Source organism: Heterodontus francisci, chromosome 34 (genome assembly GCF_036365525.1).
Source record: "Heterodontus francisci isolate sHetFra1 chromosome 34, sHetFra1.hap1, whole genome shotgun sequence".
In the NCBI taxonomy this organism is placed as follows: domain Eukaryota; kingdom Metazoa; phylum Chordata; class Chondrichthyes; order Heterodontiformes; family Heterodontidae; genus Heterodontus; species Heterodontus francisci.
In genome coordinates, this window is record NC_090404.1 from 8,193,651 (window position 1) to 8,220,292 (window position 26,642).

The 26,642-nt window shown below is 47.0% G+C and overlaps 1 pseudogene; it reads right to left on the reverse strand.

The window, feature by feature from the left end:
• Positions 1-2,317: 2,317 nt before the first annotated feature.
• Positions 2,318-26,642, reverse strand: part of LOC137349002 (oocyte zinc finger protein XlCOF7.1-like) — a 107,922-nt pseudogene continuing 83,597 nt past the window's right edge.

The following is a 26,642-nucleotide window of genomic DNA, read 5'->3' on the forward strand; positions in this document are numbered from 1 at the left end:
TAAACAACTAACTGGAGGAGGTGGCTCCACAAATATCCTCATCCTCAATGATGGGGGAGCCCAGCACATCAGTGCGAAAGATAAGGCTGAAGAATTTGCAACAATCGTCAGCCAGATGTGCCAAGTTGATGATCCATCTCTGCCTCCTCCTGAAGTCCTCAGCATCACAGATGCTAGACTTCAGCCAATTCAATTCACTCTGCGTGATATCAAGAAACGACTGAAGGCACTGGATACTGCAAAGGCTATGGGCCCTAACAATATTCCGGAAATACTACTGAAGACCTGTGATCCAGAACTTGCCGTGCCCCGAGCCAAGCTGTTCCAGTACAGCTATAACACTGGCATCTACCCTGCAATGTGGAAAATTGCCCAGGTATGTCCTGTACACAAAAACCTGGCCAATTACCACCCTCTCAACCTGCTCTCAATCATCAATAAAGTTATGGAAGGTGTCATCAACAGTGCCATCAAGTGGCACTTGCTTAGCAATAACCTGCTCAGTGACACTCAGTTTGGGTTCGGCCAGGGTCACTCAGCTCCTGACCTTATTAAAGCCTTGGGTCAAACATGGACAAAAGAGCTGAACTGGTGTCTGCTTGAAGCATTCTCCAGTCAGATACAGCATGGGCTAAATACAGAGTAAAGCTCCCTCTACACTGTTGCATCAAACACTCCCACAGCAAATACACCATGATTAGATACAAACGTAGGACTGGAAGGTTCTTATTCTGGGTTTGATAACGTTCCCAGTTTTATATTGGGGTCTGGGACTACACTCAGTGTATGTGAAGCCTGCATTGCCCCAGGGTTTATTAACCCACTCCCTCCAGCCTCCTCTATCCTGTTCCACTCCATTTCTCACACTTTTACTCTCACCCCCTTCCCCATCTCCCAGAAGCACTATAGGGTTCCCCTTGTTCTCACCTTCCACCCTACCAGCATCCACATTCAACACATCATCCTCCATCGTTTCCATCACCTCCAGTGTGATGCCACCACCAGACACATCCCTTCTATTTCAGCATTCTGGTGGGACCAGTCCCTCCACAATACCCTGGTCCAAACCTCTATCACATCCAGCACAAAGGATAGAGAGACAAGGGAAGAGAGAAAGATATTAATATGGGAAAAGATAAACAGACTGAGATAGCAAGGGACAGCGAGTACAAATCTAACAGTGAAGCAGCTGATAAGGCTAGAGGTTACAAAAATAAAGGACAAAACAAAAGGCTTGGAATCGGAATGCAAATAGAATTTGAAACAAATCAGATGAACTGCAAATGGAAAAAATAAGCATGACCTGTTAGTCATTAGAGAAATGGCTGCAGGAAATACGCTGCAGGTTCTTCTTTACCTGGAGACCAAATGTCTGTTGTATAATTGTACCAGCAATTAACAAGCTCCTGTGAACTCCTCCACCTGTTTTTAAATGCAGACTTTGACCGAGTTATTTTATATGGGTTGATTTTAAATTAGTTAATGCCTGCTTTAAAACAGTAGACTCAGGACAGTCACACAAACATGTTAAATCTTCATAGAATAATTACTGTCATTTTCAGACTGGAAACTTAAACCTGCTGTTTCACTTTCAGTCAGGAACAGATCACAGTTTTACACCTATCTCTGATTTGACAGCACGTTTCCAGCATTCACTTTTGTTCTTCCTAACTCTAAACACAGTTGTAAAGGAGCCTTCTGTTCCCTGCCTGAGAGCTCTGAAGAGAGCGGCCAGGACACATTTATTACACTCCTCAGGATTAACCCACACGGGGACTTGGCTGTCAGTGAAAAGAGACGAGAAAGACCAAAGTGCCATTTGTCCCTTTCAGCGTACCCCTGAAGGACTGTGCCCAGGCTGAAGTTCTGTTCCTGCCATACAATCATAGAGTCATAGAGAGATACAGCACTGAAACAGGCCCTTCAGCCCACCGAGTCTGTACCGACTATCAACCACCCATTTATATTAATCCTCCATTAATCCCATACCACAACCCCACCTTCCCTCAATTCTCCGACCACCTACCTATACTAGGGGCAATTTACAATGGCCAATTTACCCACCAACCTGCAAGTCTTTGGCTGTGGGAGGAAACCGGAGCATCCGGCGGAAACCCACGCAGTCACAGGGAGAACTTGCAAACTCCGCACAGGCAGTACCCGGAACCGAACCCGGGTTGCTGGAGCTGTCAGGCTGCGGTGCTAACTACTGCACCACTGTGCCGCCCTTTATAACATCCTCCCCCAGACTGTCCTTTCTGAGCTCCAGCCGGGTGATACTAAACACTCAGGTGGGAAAGACAAAAATTTACAATAATGTGTTCAAAACAAAGCTGATTTATTTCAAATCTATCCAGAATATTAAATTTCAGCCCAGGTAGAGGTATCAGGAGAAACAAACCCCAACTGTCAGAACAGAAACATAGAAAACCAGTGGCATAGGAGGCCATTTGGCCCATCGTTTCTGTGCTGGCCAAAAAAAGAACTATCCAGACTATTTCCACTTTCCAGCTCTTGCTCCATAGCCCTGTAGGTTTTATTTGTTCGTGGGCTGTGGACATCACTGGCTAGTCCAGCATTTATTGCCCATCCCTTATTCCCTTTAGAAGGTGGTTGTGAGCCACCTTCTTGAACCGCTGCAGTCCTTGGGGTGTAGGTAAACCCACAGTGCTGTTAGGAAGGGAGTTCCAGGATTTTGACCCAGAGACACTGAAGGAACGGCAATATAGTACCAACTCAGGATGGTGTGTGGCTTGGAGGAAACTTGCAGGTGATCTGCTGCCCTTGTTCTTCTAGGTGATGGAGGTCACGAGTTTTGAAGATGTTGTTGAAGGAGCCTTGGTGAGTTGCTGCAATGCATCTTGTATATGGTACACATTGCTGCTACTGAGAGTCAGTGGTGGAGGGAGTGAATGTTGAAGGTGGTGGTTAGGGTATGAATCAAGTGGCCTGCTTGGTCCTTGGGGGGGGGGGGGGGGGGGGTGCAGTGGGGGGCAGTGGCGTAGTAATGAAGTAATTACTAGCACTGGACTAGTAATATAGAGATCCAGGCCAGTGCTCTGGGGACTGGGTTTGTACCCCACCACAGCAGATGGTGAAATTTGAATTCAATTCATAAATCTGCAATTAAAAAGCTAGTCTTATGGTGACCATGAAATAATTGTCAATTGTTGTAAAAACCCACCTGGCTCACTAATGTCCTTTAGAGAAGGAAATCTGCCATCCTTACCTGGTTTGGCCTACAGTGAATTTGTTGACTCTGAAATGGCCTAGCAAGCCAGTCAGTTCAAGGGCAATTAGGGATAATAAAAAAAAGAATGGTGTTGAGCTTAAGTGTTGTTGGAGCTGCACTAAAGGCCAGCTACCCGACCTGAATCCAATGGGACCTGAAGACGTGTCGGGTTCGGTCGGGTTGCACTTCCGGGTCTGGCATTCAGGTTTGGGCCGGGCCAGGTCAGACACGCTCTATCACAGGGTAAGTGGCTCCAACGTTAATTTAATTTTTGGACGAGAAAGGTGGTTTTGTTACAGTTATTTTAAGCAGATCAGCAACAAAGTGAAAAACGGGTTGGGTCGGGCGTGGGAAAAATGAAAGGACTGGCCAGGTCGGATGTGGTTCTGTCTGGCTCAGGTCCGGTTTTTTCTTTTTGCAGACCCGAGCAGGTCTTTAAGCTGCACCCAACCGGGCAAGTAGAGAGTATTCCATCACAGTCCTGACCTGTGCCTTGTAGATGGTGAACAGGCTTTGGGGAGTCAGGACATACCTGGGCAATTTTCCACATTGCCAGTCGATGCCAGTGTTGTAGCTGTACTGGAACAGCTTGGCTAGGGGTGCAGCTAGTTCTGGAGCACAGGTTTGCTTTATCAACCATATGACCCATTGCCGTTATCACCTGCAAACTTCTTAATCATGGCCCCTAGATTTAAGTCTAAATCAGATTATATAACCATAAAAGTAAGTGGCCTAGTGCTGAGCCCTGTGGAAACCCAACCGGAAAAAGGCTTCCAGTCAGGATTCAATTCTAGCTGTAATTAATAGCAGCAACAGCAGAATCCAAACCCTGCAGTCACTTGTGAACTCGCTGGTGTCTCAGCAGATTGGATGATCGATTAAATCCCTCTCCACAAATAGAGCAGGTGAACGGCCTCTCCCCAGTGTGAATGCGCTGGTGAATCAGCAGGAGGGATGAATTAGTGAATCCCTTCTCACACACAGAGCAGGTAAATGGCCTCTCCCCAGTGTGAACCCGCTGGTGTGTCAGCAGGTGAGATGACTGAGTGAATTCCTTCCCACAAACAGAGCAGGCGAATGGCTTCTCCCGTGTGAATGCGCTGGTGTCTCAAAAGGTTGGATGCTTCAGTGAATCCCTTCTCACACACGGTGCAGGTGAACGGCCTCTCTCCAGAGTGAACTCGCTGGTGTGTCAGCAGGTGGGAGGACCGAATGAATCCCTTCCCACACTTGGAGCAAGTGAATGGCCTCTCCCCAGTGTGAATGCACTGGTGTTTCAGCAGGAGGGATGAATTAATGAATACCTTCTCACACACAGAGCAAGTGAACAGGCTCTCCCCCGTGTGAACCCGCTGGTGTGTCAGAAGGTGAGATGACTGAGTGAATTCCTTCCCACAAATGGAGCAGGTGAATGGCTTCTCCCCAGTGTGAACTCGCTGGTGTCTCAAAAGGTTGGATGCTACAGTGAATCCCTTCTCACACTCGGAGCAGGTGAACGGCCTCTCCCCAGTGTGAACTCGCTGGTGTGTCAGCAGGTGGGAGGACCGAATGAATCCCTTCCCACACACAGAGCAGGTGAACAGCCTCTCCCCAGTGTGAACTCGCTGGTGTGTCAGCAGATTGGATACTTGCTTAAATCCCTTTCCACAGCCAGAGCAGGTGAACGGCCTCTCCCCAGTGTGACTACGGCGATGGGTTTCCAGCTGGGATGGGCAACTGAATCCCTTCCCACAGTCCCCACATTTCCATGGTTTCTCCGTGGTGCGAGTGTCCTTGTGTCTCTCCAGGTTGGATAATCAGCTGAAGCCACAGTGACACATGTACGGTTTCTCACTGCTGTGAATGGTGCGAATTTTTTTCAGGCTGTGGAAATAGTTAAAAGTCTTTCCACAGTAGTGCACTGGAACACTCTCACTCGGATGGCCCTCGATGCTTTTCCAGTCACACTAATGTTTGAAATCTTCTCCCACAGACAGAACAGAGAAACATTTCCCCTTCCTAATTCAAAGGCCGATGATATTCAGATCCTGACGTGATCTTTGGTTTGAGTTTGTTTTTGCAAATCCTCCCCTTCTAATACCCTGTAAAAGGAGTTTACAAAAGCCATCACTGTCAGTACAGGACAGAAATTCACAATAGACAATTCTGGTTTCTGTGGAACATTTTTTCTTCTCCTGTTCCCCGAGAACTGTAAATCCCCGTCCCACACACTCTCCCTCCTCCGAAATCCAAATCCATCACACCATACCGGGGAGGTGGTGGTGTCGTGGTTTTGTCACTGGACTAGCAACCCAGAGACCCAGGGTATTGCTCTGGGGACATGGGTTCGAATCGCGCCACAGCAGAAGATGGAATTTGAATTCAATTTATAAATCTGGAATTAAAAAGCTAGTCTAATGATGGCCATGAAACAATTGTCGTAAAAACCCATCTGGTTCATTAAGTCCCTTTAGGGAAGGAAAATTGCCGTCCCAACCTGGTCTGGCCTACATGACTCCAGACTCAGATACCTTCAAATAGAAACAGAGGAGCAAGAGTAGGCCATTCAGCCCATTGAAAGGCGGGGCAGGCTCAATACGATCATGGCTGATCATCCACTTCAATGTCTTTTTCCCCAACACTATCCTCATATCCCCTTTTATAATTTTTATTAGAAATCTGTCAATCTCTGCTTTAAACATAATGACTGAGGTTCCACAGCCCTCCGGGGTAGAGAATTCCAAAGATTCACAATCCTCTGAATAAAGAAATTCCTCCTCATCTCTGTCCTAAGTGGCTTTCCCCTAATTTTGAAATTGTGCCCTCTGGTTCTAGAGTCCCCAACCAGGGGAAACATCTCTGCTGCATCTACCCTGTCTACCCCTTTAAGTATTTTGTAGGTTTCAATGAGATCACCTCTCATTCTTCAAAACTCCAGAGAATACAGGCCCAGTTTCCCCCAATCTCCCTTCATAGGACAGTCCTGCCATCCTGGGAACAAGTCTGGTGAACCTTTGTTGCACTCACTTCAAGGCAATAATATCCTTCCCAAGGCAAGGGGACCAAAACTGCACACAGTACTCCAAGTGCGGTCTAACCAATGTTCTACACAAAATGGCCTAGCCAGCCCACTTAGTTGCATCAAGCTGCTACAAAGTCAATAAGGAATGAAACCTGATGGACCACCCAGCATAGACTTCGGCACCAGAAATGACAACGGCAAACCCAGCCCTGTCGACTCTGCAATGTCCTCTTTCCGAATACCTGGGGGCTTGTGCAAAAGTTGGGACAGCCATCTCACAGACTAGTCAAGCAGCAGCCTGACAGTCATACTCACCAAAACATACCCTACAGACAATGTTCCAGTGACAACCATCACCATCCCTGATGTGGCGGCACAGTGGTATACAGTCGGGAGTTGCCCTTGAGAAGGTGGTGGTGAGCTGCCTTCTTGAACCGCTGCAGTGCGTGTCAGGTAGGTGCACCCACAGTGCTGTTAGGAAGAGTGTTCCAGGATTTTGACCCAGTGACAGTGGAAGAACGGCGATATACTTCCAAGTCAGGATGGTGTGTGGCTTGGACGGGAACTTGCAGATGGTGGTGTTCCCATGCAAATGCTGCCCTTGTCCTTCTAGTTGGTAAAGGTCGTGGGTTTGGAAGGTGCTGTCTAAGGAGCCTTGGTGAGCTGCTGCAGTGCATGTAGATGGTAGACACGGCTGCCACGTGTACCCCGATGGTGGAGGGAGTGGATGTTTGTGGATGGGGTGCCAATTAAGTGGGCTGCATTGTCCTGGATGGTGCCGAGCTTCTCAAGTGTTGTTGGAAATGTACCGATCCAGGCAAGTGGAGAGTATTCCATCACACTCCTAACTTGTGCCTTGTAGATGGTGGCAGGCTTTGGGGAGTCAGGAGGCGAGTTGCTTACCGCAGTATTCCTAACCTCTGACGTGCTCTTGTAGCTACGCTATTTATTTGGCTATTCCAGTTCAGTTTTTGGTCAATGGTAAGCCCCAGGATGTTGATAGTGAGGGATTCAACATCGTAATGCCATTAAGTGTCATGGGGAGATGGTTAGATTCTCTCTTGTTGGAGATGGTCATTGCCTGGCACTTGAGTGGCGCGCATGTTACTTGCCACTCAGAAGCCCAAGCCTGGATATTGTCCAGGTCTTGCTGCATTTCTACACGGGTGGCTTCAATATCTGGGGAGTTGCGAATGGTGCTGAGCATTGTATAATCATCAGCGAACATCCCCACTTCTGACCTTATGATTGAAGGAAGGTCATTGAAGCAGCTGAAGGAGGTTGGGCCGAGGACACTACCTGAGGAACTCCTGCAGTGATGTCCTGGAGCTCAGATGATTGACCTCCAACAACCATAACCATCTTCCTTTGTGCTAACTATGACTCCAACCAGTAGAGAATTTTCCACGATTCCCACTGACTTCAATTTTGTTTGGGCCCCTTGATGCCATACTTGGTCCAAAGGGGCTTTGACGTCAAGGGCAGTCACTTGCACCTCACCTCGAGCTCAACTCTTTTTTTTTTAAAGAGATACAGCACTGAAACAGGCCCTTCGGCCCACCGAGTCTGTGCCGACCATCAACCATCCATTTATACTAATCCTACACTAATGCCATATTCCTACCACATCCCCACCTGTCCCTATATTTCCCTACCACCTACCTATACTAGGGGCAATTGCTAATGGCCAATTTACCTATCAACCTGCAAGTCTTTGGCTTGTGGGAGGAAACCCATGCAGACAAAGGGAGAACTTGCAAACCCCACACAGGCAGTACCCAGAATTGAACCCGGGTCGCTGGAGCTGAGAGGCTGCGGTGCTAACCACTGCGCCACTGTGCCGCCCACTGTGCCATCTTTTGTGTATGTTCGAACCAAGACTGGAATGAGGTCAGGAGCTGAGTGGCCCTGACTGAACCCAAACTGAGCGTCACTAAGCAGGTTATTACTAAGCATGAGCCGCTTGATAGCCCTGTCGACGACACCTTTCATCACTTTACCAATGATTGAAAGTAGACTGATGGTGTGGTAATTAGCCGGGTTCGACTTGTCCTGCCTTTTGTGTACAGGACATAATTGGGCAATTTTCCACATTGCTGGGTAGATGCCAGTGCTGGAGCTGTACTGGAACAGCTTGGTTAGGGGCGCGGCAAGTTCTGCAGCACAGGTCTTCAGTACTATGGCTGGAATGATGTCAGGGTCCATAGTCTTTGCAGTATCCAGTGGCTTCAGTCGTTTCTTGATATCACGCAGAGTGAATAGAATTGGCTGAAGACTGGTATCTGTGATGCATGGGATTTCAGGAGGAGGCCGAGATGGATCATCCACTCAGCACTCCTGGCTGAAGATTGTTGCAAAAGCTTCAGCCTTATCTTTTGCACTGATGTTTCAAAGGTTTCTAAAACCACACCATTGAGGAAAATCCCGTTGAGTGGGTCACCAAACAACTGTCACAATGTGAAGATGTTACCTCGCACACACAGACCATCTGCACCTGCGCAAAACAGTCCCGGCAACAGTGAACTGGCTCTGGGAAAATTGCTTATGGGCAAACAGTGTCCCATCAATGATTTTCTCTCCTGGTCACTGGGACCTTAAAGCCCTGCCCACTCTGCTCGTCGCTCTACCAAGGGACGGCTGTTTACCAGGGCCTGCTCCTGGAAAAGAGCCCCGGGTGTTTCTGCAGCCTTATTTTTCCTCTGCGCCCGCTGACTCACCCATTGGAGAAGTGTCTCCAGCACTTGCACAGCTCTGATCAAAGTGGCACTGCAGATGCTCCAGATACACACCAGCACCGCGCCTGCGCACTGGGCTCCTGCAGTGTGAATAAGCTCCAACAGTAAATGCACATCTAATAGTTCCACCTTATCCACCCTGCTTGCTACATCCTCAAAGAATTTCAATAAATTTGTCAAACATGGTTTCCCTTTCATAAAACCATGTTGACTCTGCCTGATTGCATTATGATTTTCTAAATGCCCTGCTACTACTTCCTTAATGATGGATTCTAGCAGTTTCCCAATGGCAGATGTTACGTGAACTGGCCTATAGTTTCTTGCTTTCTGTCACCCCCTTTCTTGAATTGAGGTGTTATATTTGCTGTTTTCCAATCTGCTGGGACCTTTCCGGAATCTAGGGAATTTTGGAAGATTAAAACCAATGCATCCACGATCTCTGCAGCCACTTCTTTTACGACCCAAGGACGCAGGCCATCAGGTCCAGGGGACATCTCAGCCTTTCGTCCCATTCCTGATACTTATTACACTAGTGATTGTTTTAAGTTTCTCCCTCGCTTTTGCCTCTTGATTTTCTGCTATTCTTGGGATGCTTTGTGTCTTCTAGTGTGAAGACAGGTACAAAATACTTGTTCAAAGTCTCTGCCATTTTGTTTCCTATTAATTCCCCAGTCTCATCCTTTAAGGGACCAACATTACTTTAGCCACTCTCTTCCTTTCATATTTCTAAAAGCTTTAATGTCTGTGTTTATATTTCTTGCCAGTTTACTCTCATTCTAATTTCACCCTTTTTTTGTAGTCATCTTTTGCTGGTTTCTAAAACTTTCCCAATCTTCTGGCCTAACACAAATCTTTGCAGTATTGTACGCCTTTTCTTTCAATTGATACCATCCTTAACTTCCTTAGTTAGCCACAGATGGTGCATCCTTCACATCGAATCTTTCTTTCTCAATGGAATATATCTTGTTGAGAGTTATAAACTATCTCCTTAAATGTCTGCCACAGCTTCTCTACTCTCTCAGCTTTTAACTTATTTTCCCAATCCACTTTAGCCAACTCTGTCTTCATACTCTTGTAATTGCCTTTATTTAAGATTAAGGCACTACTTTCAGACGCAAACTTCTCACTCTCAAACTGAATGTGAAATTCTATCATGTTAAGTTCATTCTTGCCTACAGGATCTTTTATTATGAGATCATTTATTGATCCTGTCTCATTACACATTACCAGGTCTAAAACAGCCTGCTCCCAGGTTGGTTCCAGAACATATTGTCCCAAGAAACTGCACCCAATACACTCTATGATCTCATCCTCCAGGCTACCTTTGCCAATTGGATTAGTCCAATTGATATGATTAAAATCGTTGACAATTACTGCAGTACCTTCCCTACAAGCCTCATTATTCCTTGATTAATATTTTGACCGACAGTGTAGCTACTGTTATGGGGCCTATAAGCATAACTATGCAGCAAGACCTGGACAACATCTCGGCTTGGGCGAAGTGGCAAGTAACATTCGTGCCACACAAGCACTAGGCAATTACCATCTCAAACGAGAGAGAATCTAATCACCTCCCCTTGATGTTCAATGGCATTACCATCACTGAATCCCCCACTATCAACATCCTGGGGGTCACCATGACCAGAAACTGAACTGGACCAGCAACATAAATGCTGTGGCTACAAGAACAGGTCAGAAGCTGGGAATTCTGTGGTGAGTATCTCACCTCCTGTCTACCATCTACAAGGCACAAGTCAGGTGCGTGATGGAATACTCTCCACTTGCCTGGATGGGTGCAGCTCCAACACTACTCAAGAAAATCAACACCATCCAGAACAATACAGCCCACTTGACTGACATTCCAACCATCACCTTCAATATTCACTCTCTCCATCACCAACACACAGCGGCAGCTGAGAGTGCACTGCAGCAACTCACCAACATGCCTTCAACAGCTCCTTTGAAATCCGCGACCTCTGCCAGCTAGAAGGACCAGAGCAGCAGATGCATGGGAACACCACCACCTGCAAGTTGCTCCAAGCCACACACCATCCTGACATTCCAACCATCACCTTCAATCTTCACTCTCTCCATCACCAACATTGGAATTACATCACCATTGCTTCATTGTTGCTGGGTCAAAGCCTTGGAACTCTGTTCCAAACAGCACTGTGGGTGTACCTGCACCCCAAGGACTGCAGCAGTTCAAAGCGGCGGCTCACCACCACCTTTTCAGTGGCAATTAGGGAGGGGGATGTCAAGGAATATAGAGGATTGGATAAGGAAAAAAAAAGGCTTATGGCAGATTCAGAACACTGAAAACAGCAGAGGCCCTCGAGGAGTATAGAAAATGTATGGGGGGTACTTAAAAAAGTAATGAGAGCGAAGAGTGGGGTTTGAGAAAACACTGGCAGGCAAGATAAAGGAAAATCCCAAGGTGTTTTATAAGTATATTAAGAGCAACAGGAAAACCAGGGAAAGAGTAGGGCCCATTAGGGATCAAAGTGGCAATCCGAATGTGGAGCCGGAGGACATAAGTGAGGTTTCAAATGATTAGTTTTCATCAGTGTTCACTATGGAGAAGGACGATGTAGGTGTAGAGATCAGGGAGGGGACACAAATTTTCAAATCCTCTCTGGCCACAGAAGTACCAGAGGACTGGAGGACAGCAAATGTGGTACCATTATTTAAGAAGGGTAGCAGGGATAAACCAGGTCATTACAGGCCAGTGAATCTAACATCAGTGGTAGGGAAACTATTGGAAAAAATACTGAGGGACAGGATTAATCTCCACTTGGAGAGGCAGGGATAGTCAGCATGGCTTTGTTAGGGGGAGATCATGTCTAACAAACTTGATTGAATTTTTCGAGCTGACGAGATGTGTAGATGAGGGAAAAGCAGTTGATGTCATCTACATGGACTTCAGTAATGCTTTTGATAAGGTCCCATATGGGAGATTGGTTAAGAAGGTAAGATCCTGTGGGATCCAGGGCTATTTGGCAAATAGGATCCAAAATTGGCTTAGTGGCAGGAGGCAGAGTGTGATGGCCAAGGGTTGTTTTTGTGAGTGGAAGCCCGTGACCAGTGGTGTACTGCAGAGATCAGTGCTGGGACCCTTGCGGTTTGTAGCATGCTTTAATGATTAAGACGTGAAGATAGGAAATATGACCAGTAAAAGTTTGCCGATAACATGAAAATTGGTGGTATCGTAAATAGTGAGGAGGAAAGGCTCGGAGTACAGGGGGATATAGAGGGGCTGCTAAGATGGGCGAACAGTGGCAAATGGAGAAGTTTGAGGTGATGCATTTTGGGAGGACTAACAACGCAAGGGAATATAAAATGGATGGTAGGACCCTAGGAAGTACAGAGGAACCTTGGTGTACTTGTCCATAGATCACTGAAGGCAGCAGCACAGGTAGATAAGGTGGTTAGGAAGGCATATGGGATACTTGCCTTTATTGGCCGAGGAATAGAATATGAGAGCAGGGAGGTTATGATGGAGCTGTATAAAATGCTAGTTAGGCCACAGCTGGAGTACTGTGTACAGTTCTGGGCACCACACTATAGGAAGGGTGTAATTGCACTGGAGAGGGTGCAGAGGAGATTCACCAGGATGTTGCCTGGGCTGGAGCATTTCAGCTATGAAGAAACACTGGATAGGCTAGGATTGTTTTCCTTACAGCAGAGAAGGCGGAGGGGGGACCTGATTGAGGTATACCAAATTATGAGGGGCATTGATCGGATAGATAGGAAGAAACATTTTCCCTCAGTGGAGGGGTCAATAACTAGGGGGCATAGATTTAAGGTAAGGGGCAGGAGGTTTGAGGGGATTTGAGGAAAAAAAATTTCACCCAGAGGGTGGTTGGAATCTGGAACACACTGCCTGAAGGGGTGGTAGAGACAGAAACCCTCAACATTTAAGGAGAATTCAGATGAGCACTTGAAACGCCATAGCATACAAGGCTACGGGCCAAGTGTTGGAAAATGGGATTAGGATAGCTGCTTGATGGCTGGCACAGACACGATGGGCCGAAGTGCCTGTTTCTGTGCTGCATCACTATGACTCTAAATGCTGGCTTAGCCAGTAACGCTCACATCCCACGAATGAATAAAAATAAACTATTCCTGTGACTTATTTCCTTTGCTACTTCTTATCTCCACCCAAACTCATTCTACATCTTAATGAAAGCAAAGTACTGTAGATGCTGGAAATCTGAAATAAAAATAAAAAGTGCTGGATATACTCAGCAGATCTGGCAGCATCTGTGAAAGGTCAGCCCGCATCTGCCTCAGGTCTGATGATAGGACACTGACCTGAAACGTTAACTGCTTCTCTCTCTACAGATGCTGCCAGATTTTGAGTATTTCCAGCACTTTTTGTTTTGAGTCCACATCTTGGTCTTCCGCACCAAGATCATTCTCACAGAATCACAGAATAGTACAGCGCAGAAGAGGCCCTTCAGCCCATCGAGTCTGCACCGATGCATTAAGGATATCTGAAGCGTCGACTGTGCCAAGTGCTCATCCAGGTACTTTTTAAAGGATGTGAGGCAACCTGCCTCTACTACCCTCCCAGGCAGTGCATTCCAGACCGTCACCACCCTCTGGGTAAAAAAGTTCCTCCTCAAATCCCCCTTAAACTCCTGCCCCTCACCTTAAACTTGTGTCCCCTCGTAACTGACCCTTCAACTAAGGGGAACAGCTGCTCCCTATCCACCCTGTCCATGCCCCTCAATCTGGTACACCTCGATCAGGTCACCCCTCAGTCTTCTCTGCTCCAGCGAAAACAACCCAAGCCTATCCAACCTCTCTTCATAGCTTAAATGTTCCATCCCAGGCACCATCCTGGTGAATCGCCTCTGCACCCCTCCAGTGCAATCACATCCTTCCTATAATGTGGCGACCAGAATTGCACACAGTACTCCAGCTGTGGCCTTACCAAAGTTCTATACAACTCCAACATGACCTCCCTGCTTTTGTAATCTATGCCTCGATTGATAAAGGCAAGTGTCCCTTTGTTCCTCAGAACTTCCCAGTGTCAGGCCATTCATTGAATACTTTCGTGTCACATTACTCCTTCCAAAGTGTATCACCTCACACTTTTCAGGGTTAAATTCCATCTGCCACTTTTCTGCCCATTTGACCATCCCATCTATATCTTCCTGTAACCCAAGACACTCAACCTCACTGTTAACCACTTGGCCAATCTTTGTGTCATCCGCGAACTTACTGATCCTACCCCCCACATAGTCATCTATGTCGTTTATATAAATGACAAACAATAGGGGACCCATCACAGATCCCTGTGGTATGCCACTGGACACTGGCTTCCAGTCACTAAAACAACCATCTGTCATCACTCGCTGTCTCCTACAGCTCAGCCAATTTTAAATCCACCTCATCAAGTTACCCTGTATCCCATGTGCATTTGCTTTCTTGATAAGTCTCCCATGTGGGACCTTGTCAAAGGCTTTGCTGAAATCCATGTAAACTACATCAACTGCACTACCCTCATCTACACACCTGGTCACATGCTCAAAAATTTCAATCAAATTTGTTAGACATGACCTCCCTCTGACAAAGGCATGCTGACTATTCCTAATCAAATTTTGCATCTCCAAGTGGAGATAGATTCTCTCCTTCAGAATTTTCTCCAATAGTTTCCCTACCACTGACGTGAGACTCTCTGGTCGATAGTTCCCTGTCTTATCTCTCCAACCTTTCTTAAATAGTGGGACCACATTAGCTGTTCTCCAGTCCTCTGGCACCTCCCCCGTGGCCAGAGAGGAATTAAAAATTAAGGTCAGAGCCCCTGCAATCTCCACCCTCGCCTCCCACAGCATCCTGGGACACAAATCGCCCAGACCTGGAGATTTGTCCACTTTTAAGCCTGCCAAAACCTCCAATACCTTGTCACTCCCTATGACAACTTGCTCAAGAACCTCTCAGTTTCTCTCTCTCTCTCAGTTCCATATCTACATCCTCATTCTCTTGGGTGAAGACAGATGTGAAGTATTCATTCAACACCCTACCAATGTCCTCTGGCTCCACCCACAGATTTCCCCCTTGGTCCCTAATGGGTCCTACTCTTTCCCTGGTTATCCTCTTCCCTTTGATATACTTATAGAATATCTTGGGATTTTCCCTACTTTTACCAGCCAGAGCTTTCTCATATCCCCTCTTTGCTCTCCTAATTGCTTTCTTAAGCTCCATCCTACGCTTTCTGTACTCCACTAATGCTTCCGTTGATTTGCTCTCCGTGTATTTGCTAAAAGCCTCTCTTTTCCTTCTCATCGTACCCTGAATGTTTCTGGTCATCCATGGTTCTCTGGGCTTGTTGCTCCTACCTGTTACCCTAGAAGGAACATGTTGGGCCTGGACCCTTCCCATTTCCTTTTTGAATGCCCCCTACTGCTCTTTTGTAGATTTTCCGACAAGTAATTCTTTCCAGTCTACCTTGGCCAGATCCTGCCTTATTTTACTAAAATTCGCTCTCCCCCAATCCAAAACTTTTTTTTGCAACTTGTCTATTTCTTTCTCCATAACAAGCTTAAATTGTACCATGCTCCCCCACCAACACATCAACCATCTGTCTGGCTTCATTCCCCAGAATTAGGTCCAGCACTGCACCCTCCCTTGTTGGATCCTCTACATATTGAGCTAAAAATTTCTCCTGTATACATTTTAAGAACTCCACTCCATCTAAATCCTTAACACGATGACTATCCCAATTAATGTTGGGAAAGTTGAAATCACCTAATATAATTACCCTATTATTTTTACACACCTCTGCGAATTGCGCACATATTTGTTCCTCAATTTCCCACTGACTATCTGGGGGTCTATAATAAACACCTAGCAATGTGGCTGTCCCTTTTTTATTCCAAAACTCTACCCATAAAGCTGCATTTGATGCCCCCTCCAAGTTTTAATCTCTCCTTACTGCAGTAACTGACTCCTTAACTAATATTGCAATGCCCCTTCCTCTTTTACCCCCTCCTCTGTCCCGCCCGAAGATTCTATATCCCGGCATATTGACCTGCCAATCCTGCCCCTCCCTCAACCATGTCTCCGTGATGGCTACTATATCACAATTCCACGTGTCAATCCTTGCCCTTAACTCATTCATTTTACCTGTAATACTCCTGGCATTAAAGTAGAGGCCATCCATCCTGGTCTTACTCCCTTGAAACTTACTTCCATTGTATTCCCTCTGACTTGTTTGCTTTCCTGTGTTTAGCTGTGTCCCTATTCTGCCAGGAGTCTGCGTCCCCTCCCCCTGCCAAATTAGTTTAAACTCCTCCTAACAGCACTAGCAAACCCGCCAGCAAGGATGTTAGTCCCCCTCTGGTTCAGATGTAGACCGTCCCGCTTGTACAGGTCCCACCTTCCCCAGAAACAGTCTCAGTGGTCCAGGAATCTAAAACCCTCCCTCCTACACCAACTCTTAAGCCATGCATTCATCTGTGCTATTCTCCTATTTCTATACTCACTAGCACGTGGCACTGGGAGTAATCCAGAGATTACAACCGGAGAGGTCCTGTTTTTTCGTCTGCTGCCGAACTCCCTGAATTCTTGATGCAAGACCTCATTCCTCTTTCTACCTATGTCATTGGTACCAACATGTACCATGAACTCTGCCTGATCACCCTCCCCCTTCAGCATGTCCTGCAACCGTTCAGTGACATCCCGGACCCTGGCACCAGCGAGGCAACACACCATCCTGGAGTCACACTGCCGGCCACAGTAGTGCCTATCTGTTCCCCTGACTATAGAATACCCTATTATATTGCTCTTCTTCTCTTTCCCCCTTCCTGTGCAGACAGGAAGCTTGTGGTGCCAGAAGCTTGGCTCTGTCCGTACTCCCTGGAGGAACCAGCCTCATCAGCCTCCAAAATGGAATACTGATTTGCAAGCGGGACTCCAGGGGACTCCTGAACTACCTGCCTGATTCTCTTGGACTGCCTGGTGGTCACCCATTCCCTTCCTTCTTCAAGTCCCTTCAGCTATGGCGTGACCACCTCTCTCCGTGCTATCCACGATGCTCTCAGACTCGCGGATGCTCCACAGTGATTCCAGCTGCCGTTCCAGCTCTGAAACCCGAGCTACCAGGAGCCACAGCTGGACACACTTCCTGCACATATGTTGGTCCCGGGGACCGGAAATGTTCCTGGATTCCCACATGCAGCAAGAGGAGCAAACCACGGCTTTAAGCTCTCCTGCCATGACTAAACCCTTTAAATTTGAAACTTTAGAAGACTATTATAACTTTTTAAAAATCAACTAAGTCTTGCTAAAACAATGACTTACAATTCAATCCAGCTTGAAAAATACCCACCAGGACTTACTCACTAGTCAGCTGTGCTCTGTGGAAACTCTCGGCTCCCCTCCTGCTCTTTGAGGACAGGTAGGAAATGAAAGGAGCTCCTCACTCCCTCCTCACCGAACTCCTTCAGTCACAAAACTCCCACTTTAGCACTCTAACGCAACCCAAAAGGGCACTGTACTGATCTCATCCTTCATTAACAGAGCTACCCCACCTCCTTTTCCTTTCTTCCTATCCATTGGAAGTGTCAAATACCCTTGAATATTTAGTTCTTAGCCTTGGTCACCTTGTAACCACGTCTCTGAAATGGCTATCATAGCACAAATAGAAATAAATGGGTATGATATCAATTCATCCATCTTGTTATGAATGCTGCGTGCCTTCATATAAAGTGCCTTTTATTTTGTCTTTTTACCATTTTTTCCTAGTCTGACTGTATTTGCTGGTGCACCCTTACTCTCTATCCCTGTCACACTCTGGTTCTCTTTGCCTGTACTGCTACCCTGCAATATTGTCTTGTCCTTTCTCGTTAACGTTCCAGATTTCCACTCACCTGAACCATTCTCCCCAGTATTTAGTTTAAAGCCCACTCTACAGCCCGAGCAATACGATTCACAGGACACTGATCCCAGCACAGTTCAGGTGAAGCCTGGCCCAATGTAATAGTCCCTCTTTCCTCAGTACTGGTGCCAGTGCCCCATGAATTGAAACCCATTTCTCCCACACCAATCTTTGAGCCAAGCATTCAACTCTGATCTTATTTACCCTAAGCCAATTTGCTCATGGCTCAGGTAATCGAGATTATCTTTGTGGTTTAGCTTTTTAATTTAGCCCCTAGCTGTTCATACCCCCTCAGCAGAACCTCTTTCTTAGTCTTACCTATGTCGTTGGTACCCAAGAGCAACTGGACCCTTCCCCTCCCACTCCGAGTTCCTCTCCAGCCCCGAATGCTGGCCTTAACCCTGCCACCGGGCAGTCATAGAAACATAGAAAATAGGAGCAGGAGTAGGCCATTCGGCCCTTCAAGCCTGCTCCGCCATTCAAGAAATATCACGGCTGATCATCCAACTCAGTAACCTGTTCCCACTTTCCCCCCATATCCTTTGATCCCTTTCGCCCCAAGAGCTATATCTGATTCCTTCTTGAAAACATACAATGTTTTGGCCTCAGCTGCTTTCTGTGGTAGCGAATTCCACAGGTTCACCACTCTCTGGGTGAAGTAATTTCTCCTCATCTCAGTCCTGAAAGGTTTACCCTGTATCCTTAGACTGTGACCCCTGGTTCTGGATTCCCCCACCATCGGGAACATCCTTCCTACATCTACATTCCTGTCAATACAGCCTTTGGGGCTCATACTCTCAGCTGCAGAGAACAGTATCCATTTCCCTAACTATGCTGTTTCTACTACAACTACATTCCCTTTTGCTTCCCCCATTTGAATGGTCCCCTGCAGCACGGTGCTGTGGTCAGTTTGCTTTCCCTGCTCTCGGCCACACAAGCTGCAAGAACCTTGAACCAGCTGGACAAGTGCAAGGGCTGAGGCTCTTCAATTTCTACTTTCTGGGTCCCCATACCTGCCTCACTCACAGTCACACCCTCTTGTCCCTGACCAAATCAGAAGTACCAGGACTGCCTCCTGGAACAAAGTGTCCAAGTGACCGTCCACCTACCTGAGGCATCACAGTGTCTCAATCTCGGATTCTAGCTCATCAACTCAGCCGAAGTTCCTCGAGCTGCAGACATTTACTGCAGATGTGGTTGCAGTGGATCACACTGGTATCCACCAGCTCCCACATGCTACAGCTGCAACATATCACCTGCCCTGCCATCTTTACTGTGTTTTATTGAACTGATATATTTATTTTAACTCGTTAACATACATATTTAATAAAAATACTTTTATCTCCCCAGTATCAGTTCAAACTGTTAACCCAGTTTAGAAATGGAAAAAAACCTTAAAATTCACCAACCAATCACCTACCTGGTCTCTAATTAATGCCTCTGGCTTCAGCACTCCGGTCTCACCGTCTCCCTCTCTTGGATCACTGCTTGTTCCGTAAAAGACCAGAACAGCACCTCCTCCTTCACTGCACCAAATTCCCACACTTAAATTTCTGAATTCAACTCTCTGTCGTGCAGACCTGCGTGCTGCTTACTTTGTGTGTCAGCAAAACCTCCTGTATTTATACTAACTAAAATTCCAGAGACCAGAGTCTGGTCCTGCTGACCAGGGAACCAGTTCTAACTAGCTACCCAAGTAACCAACTGTGCTGCTGACACCAGTAGGCAGCTTGTTTACCATTGAGTAAGACTGAAAGGAACTACAATTTAATGCTAAAGTCAAGTTGAATGCTAAATGGAAACTTGACTGAATTTTAGAAAAAGGTCAACCCCTAAAATTCCCACACTTACCAAATTCCCGAATTAAACACTCTGTCACTGAGCACTCAGTCGTGGTTCTGTTACATTGATCCAGAAGCCGTGAGTTTGAATCCTGCCATGGCAGTTTGAGAATTGAAAGTCAAAATCTGGAATTAAAAATCTGGTTGTCAGTAGAAGTGACCATGAAGCTGCTGGATTGTCCAAGAACATTCATTTACATAGCACCTTTCCCGACCGCAGAATTCCAAAGTGCTTTTCAGCCAATTATACACCTTGAAAATGTGTATTCACTCTTGTAATGTAGGATAATGTGGGCAGCCCAAGCTGCACACAGCAAGATCCCACAAACAGCAAAGAGAGCCCGCTTTTTCACAATTAGTGTAATATTGTTTCATTAATATCACTCGAGAGATGGAAACCTGCTGTCCTTACCCGGTCTGGGCCTGTACATCTGTCTGAAGTCTTACATTAACATGGTTGACTATTAACTGCCCCTGAAGTGGCCGAACGAGCCACTCAGTAGTATGAAACTGGTTCAAGGAGGCAGCCACCCACCACCAGCAACTTCTCAAGGGGTGACGAGGGACAGGGTAATAAATACCAGCTTTACCAGCGATGCCCACATCCCAAGAATGAATTAGTAAAAACTTGCAGCCAGTCCTTTCCTCAAAGGGACTGGTGGAAAATCTGAAGCCCACCCACTGGAGACACCAAAACCCATCCAAGCTCAGTAATTATCAACCAGGTTTTCTCGCACCCATTGCCTCCGCCTCAAACGCTGTGACATTAAAATCCCCGTGTTTCAGTGTTTTTGGTGGCCCCAGTCAGAGTGGTGTCCTCCCCAGGAGAGAAGCCAGCCCTGGCCCTGCCGGCTGCCACCTCCCACTCGAGCCCCAGGCTCTCTCCGCGGCCTTGCTCCTGACCGCTCACCTGCTGCTGCTCAGCTCGAGCTCGATGGTCCACCTGTGCTGGCACGCTCCGTTACCAAGCCCCGCCCCCGCAGCCATGGCAACGCCGGAGATCGTGAACCGTTTCCCGTTCAAACGTCTGGAAGCAGAAAAAAATCCTCCGCGCGACTCCAACAGTCCCCCGTTCGCGCACCGGCTGCGCTCGGGGCTTGAACGTCAGACGTCCGCGGTGATTTGCAAATCCCTCCCCATCGTCGCCGTCTTTGTTCGGGGCAAGTCTGCTCCACAGAAAGAAATACGCTACGTCCTTAAAGACGTATTTTGTGAGAAAAAGTCTTTATCCTTTCCCAGTTGAAGTGAACGTCATTTGTCGTTCTTCGTGGACAAATATTATGCGGGTATATTTTATTTTACTGTTGGCTTACTTGTACCCTTTTGTCACCCCTAACAAAGATGGCCGAAATCTCTGAACCTTCCCCTGAGGAAAGGAATCTGCCCTGTTCACAGAGGAACCCGGTGCGCAGGCGCGGTGCTGGACTGCATCTGGAGCATGCGCAGTGTCAGTTTGGGTGAGTGGGCGGGAAGCCTTCTGAAATGCCTGGTGTATTTATTTATTTATTTAGAGATACAGCACTGAAACAGGCCCTTCGGCCTACCGAGTCTGTGCCGACCATTAACCACCCATTTATACTAATCCTACATTCCTACCTCATCCGTCCCTATATTCCCCTACCTATACTAGGGGCAATTTATAATGGCCAATTTACCTATCAACCTGCAAGTCTTTTGGCTGTGGGAGGAAACCGGAGCACCCGGAGGAAACCCACACAGACACAGGGAGAACTTGCAAACTCCACACAGGCAGTACCCAGAATTGAACCCGGGTCCCTGGAGCTGTGAGGCTGCGCTGCTAACCACTGCGCCACTGTGTAGGCCACAAGCCCCGAATAAGAACCTCCAGTCCCACGTTTCCAGTTTCGGGCTTTTACCGGGAACAGGTCCCTCTTAAAAACCATCTTTTTGAGCGGGTGGCAGAGCGCATGTGCGGCCATCTTGGTGATGACACAGACTGGGCAGGGCTTCAGGGTCCCAGTGACCAGGAGAGAAAATCATTGATTTGATTCTCTAAGTCTTTGCTCGAGTCGCTCTAAACAGGCTCCAGAAGCTGGCCGAGCGCGTCTACCCTGAGGCACAGTGTGGCTTTCGTGCAGAGAGATCGACATGCTGTTCTCCCTTCGTCAGATACAGGAGAAATGCCGTGAACAACAGATGCCCCTCTACATTGCTTTCATTGATCTCACCAAAGCCTTTGACCTCGTCAGCAGACGCGGTCTCTTCAGACTACTAGAAAAGATTGGATGCCCACCAAAGCTACTAAGTATCATCACCTCATTCCATGACAATATGAAAGGCACAATTCAACATGGTGGCTCCTCATCAGAGCCCTTTCCTATCCTGAGTGGCGTGAAACAGGGCTGTGTTCTCGCACCCACACATTTTGGGATTTTCTTCTCCCTGCTGCTTTCACATGCGTTCAAGTCCTCTGAAGAAGGAATTTTCCTCCACACAAGATCAGGGGGCAGGTTGTTCAACCTTGCCTGTCTAAGAGCAAAGTCCAAAGTACGGAAAGTCCTCATCAGGGAACTCCTCTTTGCTGACGATGCTGCTTTAACATCTCACACTGAAGAGTGCCTGCAGAGTCTCATCGATAGGTTTGCGGCTGCCTGCAATGAATTTGGCCTAACCATCAGCCTCAAGAAAACGAACATCATGGGGCAGGACGTCAGAAATGCTACATCCATTGGCGACCACACTCTGGAAGTGGTTCAAGAGTTCACCTACCTAGGCTCAACTATCACCAGTAACCTGTCTCTAGATGCAGAAATCAACAAGCGCATGGGAAAGGCTTCCACTGCTATGTCCAGACTGGCCAAGAGAGTGTGGGAAAATGGCGCACTGACACGGAACACAAATGTCCGAGTGTATCAAGCCTGTGTCCTCAGTACCTTGCTCTATGGCAGGGAGGCCTGGACAACGTATGTCAGCCAAGAGCGGCGTCTCAATTCATTCCATCTTCGCTGCCTCCGGAGAATACTTGGCATCAGGTAGCAGGACCGTATCTCCAATACAGAAGTCCTCGAGGCGGCCAACATCCCCAGCTTATACACACTACTGAGTCAACGGCGCTTGAGATGGCAGGATCCCCAAAGACACATTGTACAGCGAGCTCACCACTGGTATCAGACCCACCGACCGTCCATGTCTCCGCTTTAAAGACGTCTGCAAACGTGACATGAAATCCTGTGACGTTGATCACAAGTGGTGGGAGTCAGTTGCCAGCCTTCGCCAGAGCTGGCGGGCAGCCATAAAGGCGGGGCTAAAGTGTGGCGAGTCGAAGAGACTTAGTAGTTGGCAGGAAAAAAGACAGAGGCACAAGGGGAGAGCCAACTGTGCAACAGCCCCGACAAACAAATTTTTCTGCAGCACCTGTGGAAGAGCCTGTCACTCTAGAATTGGCCTTTATAGCCACTCCAGGCGCTGCTCCACACACCTCTGACCACCTCCAGGCGCTTACCCATTGTCTCTCGAGATAAGGAGGCCAAAGATTGATTTGATTCTCACTCGACACACAGGGGCTGGAGAACTGAACCCAGTCAGAATAGAGGGAGGGAGAAAACTGACAGTGGAGGAAATAAATGGTGCAGATGGGTTTGGATTTCAGCCCAGGGAGGAGGGAGAGTGTGTGGGACGGGGATTTACAGTTTTGGGGGAACAAGAGAGGAAAAAATGTTCCATAGAGACTGGAATTGTCTGTTCAGAATTTCTATCCTGTACCAACAGTGACAACTCTTGCAAACTCTTTTATAGGGTACTAGAAGGGAATAGCTGCAATTAAGAAACTCAAAACAAATATCACGTCAGGGTAACTTGATAAGGTGGATTCAAAATTGGCTTAGCTGTAGGAGACAGAGTGATGATGGACGGTTGTTTTAGTGACTGGAAGCCAGTGTCCAGTGGCGTACCACAGGAATCTGTCCTGGGTCCCCTATTGTTTGTCATTTATATAAACGACATAGATGACTATGTGAGGGGTAGGATCAGTAAGTTCGCGGATGACACAAAGTTTGGCCGAGTGGTTGACAGTGAGGTGGAGTTTCTTAGGTTACAGGAAGATATAGACGGGATGGTTAAATGGGCAGAAAAGTGGCAGATGGAATTTAACGCTGAAAAGTGTAAGGTGATGCACTTTGGAAGGAGTAATGTGACACGGATGTATTCAGTGAATGGCCTGACACTGGGAAGTTCCAAGGAACAAAGTGACCTTGGCGTGTTTTCCATAAATCTCTGAAGGCAGAAGGACAGGTTAATAGGGTGGTGAAAAAGGCATATGGGACACTTGCCTTTATCAATCGAGGCATAGATTACAAAAGCAGGGAGGTCATGTTGGAGTTGTATAGAACTTTGGTAAGGCCACAGCTGGAGTACTGTGTGCAATTCTGGTCGCCACATTATAGGAAGGATGTGATTGCATTGGAGGGGGTGCAGAGGCGATTCACCGGGATGGTGCCTGGGATGGAACATTTAAGCTATGAAGAGAGGATGGATAGGCTTGCGTTGTTTTCGCTGGAGCAGAGAAGACTGAGGGGTGACCTGATCGAGGTGTACAAGATTATGAGGGGCATGGACAGGGTGGATAGGGATCAGCTGTTCCTCTTAGTTGAAGGGTCAGTTACGAGGGGTCACAAGTTTAAGGTGAGTGGCGGGAGGTTTAAGGGGGATTTGAGGAAGAATTTTTTTACCCAGAGGGTGGTGACAGTCTGGAATGCCCTACCTGGGAGGGTGGTAGAGGCAGGTTGCCTCACATCCTTTAAAAAGTACCTGGATGAGCACTTGGCACGTCATAACATTCAAGGCTATGGGCCAAGTGCTGGCAAATGGGATTTGGTAGACAGGTCAGGTGTCTTTAATGCATCGGTGCAGACTCGATGGGCTGAAGGGCCTCTTCTGCACTGTATTATTCTGTGATTCTGTGATCTGACAGAGTCACTCAATTCATTATGAGAAAGGGAGGATTTGAGATAATGATTTTATTCCCACTCTGCACACAGGGGGTTTCTCACCAGCTACCCTGAACGTGCTGTGAAGTGCTGGGGTTACTGTTTACATCCCACAGAATTGTAACAGAAATGATCTGAAAGTGTTGAACTCCATGTTGAGTCCGGAAGACTGAAGTGCCAAATTGAAAGGTGAGCTGCTATTCTTCGAGCTTCTATTGAGCTTCATTAGAATAGTGTAGGAGGCCAAAGACAGAGAGGTTAGAGTGGGAGTGGAGCAGAGAACTAAGATGACAGGTGACTTGAAGCTCAGAGTCATGCTTGTGAACTGAATGGAGGTATTCCATAAAGCGGTCACCTAATCTGCATTTGGTCTCCCCAGTGTATAGGAGACCACATCGTGGGCAGTGAATACAGTATATTACATTGAAAATAGTGCAAGTAAATTGCTGTTACACCTTGAGGGAGTATTTGGAGCCTTGGACAGTGAGAAGGCAGGAGTTAAAAGGCAAGTGTTAAATCTCCTGTGCTTGCTTGGGAAGGGAACAACAGACCTGAGGATTGGGAGCAGTTTAGAATTCAGCAAAGTCGGACCAAGGGATTGATTAAGAAGGGGAAAATAGAGTACGAGAGCAAGCTTGCAGGGAACATAAAAACTGACTGTAAAAGTTTCTATAGGTATGTGAAGAGAAAACGATTAGTGAAGATAAATGTAGGTCCCTTACAGTCAGAAACAGGAGAATTTATTATGGGGAACAAAGAAATGGCTGACCAACTAAATGCATAATTTGGTTCTGTCTTCACAAATATCATACCAGAAATGTTAGGGAACAAAGGGTTTAGTGAAAGAGAAGAACTGAAGGAAATCAGTATTAGTAGAGAAATGGTGTTGGGGAAATTGATCGGATTGAAGGCCGATAAATCCCCAGGGCCTGATAATCTACACCCCAGAGTACTTAAGGAAGTGGCCCTAGAAATAGTGGATTCATTAGTAGTCATCTTCTAAGATTCTATAGACTCTGGAACAGTTCCTACAGATTGGAGGGTAGCTAATGTAACCCCACTATTTAAAAAGGGAGGCAGAGAGAAATCAGGGAATTATAGACCAGTCAGGCCTGACGTCGGGAGTGGGGAAAATTCTAGAGTCCATTATCAAAGATTTTATATTAGAGCACTTGGAGAACAGTGGTAGAATCGGACAGTCAGCATGGATTTACGAAAGGGAAATCATGCTTGACAAATCTACTGGAATTTTTCGAGGGTTTAACGAGTAGAGTTGATGAGGGGGAGCCAGTGGATGTGGTTTATTTGAACTTTCAGAAGGCTTTCAACAAAGTCCCACGTAAGAGATTAGCATGTAAAATTGATGCGCGGGGGATTGGGGGGTAGTGTATTGCGATGGATAGAAAATTGTTTGGCAGATAGGAAACAAAGAGTCGGGATAAATGGGTCTTCTTCCGAATGGTGGCAGTGACGAGTGGTGTACCGCAGGGATCAGTGCTAGGACCCCAGCTATTCACAATATATATTAATGATTTAGATGATGGAACTAAATGTAATATCTCCAAATTTGTAGATGACACAAAACTGGGTGGGAGGGTGAGTTGTGAGAAGGATGCAGAGAGACTTCAGGGTGATTTGGACAAGTTGAGTGAGTGGGCAAATGCATGGCAGATGCAGCATAATGTGGATAAATGTGAGGTTATCCACTTTGGTAGCAAAAACAGGAAGGCAGATTATTATCTGAACGGCTATAAACTGAGAGAGGGGAATATGCAACGAGACCTGGGTGTTCTGGTACACCAGTCGCTGAAGGTAAGCATGCAGGTGCAACAGGCGGTAAAAAAGGCAAATGGTATATTGACCTTCGTAGTGAGAAGATTTGAGTACAGGAGCAGGGATGTCTTGCTGCAATTATACAGGTCCTTGGTGAGGCCACACCTGGAATACTGTGTGCAGTTTTGGTCTCCTTATCTGAGGAAGGATGTTCTTGCTATAGAGGG